Source organism: Brachyhypopomus gauderio, chromosome 1 (genome assembly GCF_052324685.1).
Source record: "Brachyhypopomus gauderio isolate BG-103 chromosome 1, BGAUD_0.2, whole genome shotgun sequence".
NCBI lineage: Eukaryota > Metazoa > Chordata > Actinopteri > Gymnotiformes > Hypopomidae > Brachyhypopomus > Brachyhypopomus gauderio.
Window position 1 is genome coordinate 40,933,229 of NC_135211.1, and position 3,451 is coordinate 40,936,679.

Below are 3,451 nucleotides of genomic sequence, written 5' to 3' on the forward strand. Positions count from 1 at the left end.
AACACACACACACACACACACACATACTATTTGCATGATTTTAACACTAACAAGTCTTTTGTCACACTTCAACCTAAACACCTGTTCATTTATTATGCACAAGATAATTAAAGTAAATAATGAGATCATAATGGATTGCAGAAACATTTGTCACTGAAGGACATATGGCATGTGTGCACACACACACAGAGAACAGCATTCAAGCAGGTACGCTGTTTGTGCATAATGCTAACAGCTCTGTGCTCTAGTCCTGCTGCCAGAGGTTTAACACAATAAAAAGATTAGCTCTTAACTTTAGTGCAGAGTTTAGCTCAGCCTGATGACCTACACATTCACCTTTATCATTATCATCATCGCAGAAATCACCTTTGTCATCATCACATTCCCTGCCAATACTAACGTCTGCCTCGGACTACATTTCCCATAATACCCCTGCCAGCACCTTATCAGTCACTGCACACTCTACTTCCCTCGTCATTGTGTTCACCTTTTCTCAGTTCCCCTCGCCCGTGTAGTCACTTTGCTTCTCTGCTCGAACGGTGAAGTATTGCCCAGTGCGTGCCTATCAAGTGTTGTCTCCTTAGCACCATCCTGTTTTGTGTCCTGGTCTTCGGTTTTGCCTTTGCGCAATCTGGTTAGGTTGCTTGTTTGGACTTTTTGGCTTTCTGGATTCAGTTATCTTGTCACTCCCTGTGCCTGCTCCAATTCTGGCTGGAGTATTGCTTGGTGTATTAGTTCCACAGTTTGTTGGTGTACTGGTTCTTTACGTGGTTGGTGTATTAGTTGGTGTACTGGTTCTTTACGTGGTTGGTGTATTAGTTGGTGTACTGGTTCTTTAGGTGGTTGGTGTATTAGTTGGTGTACTGGTTCTTTAGATGGTTGGTGTATTAGTTGGTGTACTGGTTCTTTAGATGGTTGGTGTATTAGTTGGTGTACTGGTTCTTTAGATGGTTGGTGTATTAGTTGGTGTACTGGTTCTTTACGTGGTTGGTGTATTAGTTGGTGTACTGGTTCTTTAGATGGTTGGTGTATTAGTTGGTGTACTGGTTCTTTACATGGTTGGTGTATTAGTTGGTGTACTGGTTCTTTAGATGGTTGGTGTATTAGTTGGTGTACTGGTTCTTTAGATGGTTGGTGTATTAGTTGGTGTACTGGTTCTTTAGATGGTTGGTGTATTAGTTGGTGTACTGCAGGGGTACTCAAATAGAAATGATGACGGGCCACATTTTATTTTTTCAATCACTGACGGGGCCGGTTACGGGGGGGGGGGGGGGGGGGGGGGGGGTGTGTGAACGCATTTGGGCGTCTGCTACCTGTTTGTTGTTGCCATAAAGGCAATCCCCGGCATCATCTTGAGATCGCGGTGCGCGATTTCAAAATAAGAGCGGATAGCGCGATTTTAAAAAAAGATTCCTAAAAAAAAAAACACTTTTCAAAACAGCTCACGGGCCAGAAATAGATAGCCCGCTATTTGAGTATGGGGGGTGTACTGGTTCTTTACATGGTTGGTGTATTAGTTGGTGTACTGGTTCTTTACATGGTTGGTATATTAGTTGGTGTACTGGTTCTTTAGATGGTTGGTGTATTAGTTGGTGTACTGGTTCTTTAGATGGTTGGTGTATTAGTTGGTGTATTGGTTCTTTAGATGGTTGGTGTATTAGTTGGTGTACTGGTTCTTTAGATGGTTGGTGTATTAGTGGGTGTACTGGTTCTTTAGATGGTTGGTGTATTAGTTGGTGTACTGGTTCTTTAGATGGTTGGTGTATTAGTTGGTGTATTGGTTCTTTAGATGGTTGGTGTATTAGTTGGTGTACTGGTTCTTTAGATGGTTGGTGTATTAGTTGGTGTACTGGTTCTTTACATGGTTGGTGTATTAGTTGGTGTACTGGTTCTTTAGATGGTTGGTGTATTAGTTGGTGTACTGGTTCTTTAGATGGTTGGTGTATTAGTTGGTGTACTGGTTCTTTAGATGGTTGGTGTATTAGTTGGTGTACTGGTTCTTTACATGGTTGGTGTATTAGTTGGTGTACTGGTTCTTTAGGTGGTTGGTGTATTAGTTGGTGTATTGGTTCTTTAGATGGTTGGTGTATTAGTTGGTGTACTGGTTCTTTAGATGGTTGGTGTATTAGTTGGTGTATTGGTTCTTTAGATGGTTGGTGTATTAGTTGGTGTACTGGTTCTTTAGATGGTTGGTGTATTAGTTGGTGTACTGGTTCTTTAGATGGTTGGTGTATTAGTTGGTGTACTGGTTCTTTAGGTGGTTGGTGTATTAGTTGGTGTATTGGTTCTTTAGATGGTTGGTGTATTAGTTGGTGTACTGGTTCTTTAGATGGTTGGTGTATTAGTTGGTGTATTGGTTCTTTAGATGGTTGGTGTATTAGTTGGTGTACTGGTTCTTTAGATGGTTGGTGTATTAGTTGGTGTATTGGTTCTTTAGATGGTTGGTGTATTAGTTGGTGTACTGGTTCTTTAGATGGTTGGTGTATTAGTGGGTGTACTGGTTCTTTAGATGGTTGGTGTATTAGTTGGTGTACTGGTTCTTTAGATGGTTGGTGTATTAGTGGGTGTACTGGTTCTTTAGATGGTTGGTGTATTAGTTGGTGTACTGGTTCTTTAGATGGTTGGTGTATTAGTTGGTGTATTGGTTCTTTAGATGGTTGGTGTATTAGTTGGTGTATTGGTTCTTTAGATGGTTGGTGTATTAGTGGGTGTACTGGTTCTTTACATGGTTGGTGTATTAGTTGGTGTACTGGTTCTTTACATGGTTGGTGTATTAGTTGGTGTACTGGTTCTTTAGATGGTTGGTGTATTAGTTGGTGTACTGGTTCTTTAGATGGTTGGTGTATTAGTTGGTGTACTGGTTCTTTAGATGGTTGGTGTATTAGTTGGTGTATTGGTTCTTTAGATGGTTGGTGTATTAGTTGGTGTACTGGTTCTTTAGATGGTTGGTGTATTAGTGGGTGTACTGGTTCTTTAGATGGTTGGTGTATTAGTTGGTGTACTGGTTCTTTAGATGGTTGGTGTATTAGTGGGTGTACTGGTTCTTTAGATGGTTGGTGTATTAGTTGGTGTACTGGTTCTTTAGATGGTTGGTGTATTAGTTGGTGTATTGGTTCTTTAGATGGTTGGTGTATTAGTTGGTGTATTGGTTCTTTAGATGGTTGGTGTATTAGTTGGTGTACTGGTTCTTTAGATGGTTGGTGTATTAGTGGGTGTACTGGTTCTTTAGATGGTTGGTGTATTAGTTGGTGTACTGGTTCTTTACATGGTTGGTGTATTAGTTGGTGTATTGGTTCTTTAGATGGTTGGTGTATTAGTTGGTGTACTGGTTCTTTACATGGTTGGTGTATTAGTTGGTGTACTGGTTCTTTAGATGGTTGGTGTATTAGTTGGTGTACTGGTTCTTTAGATGGTTGGTGTATTAGTTGGTGTACTGGTTCTTTAGATGGTT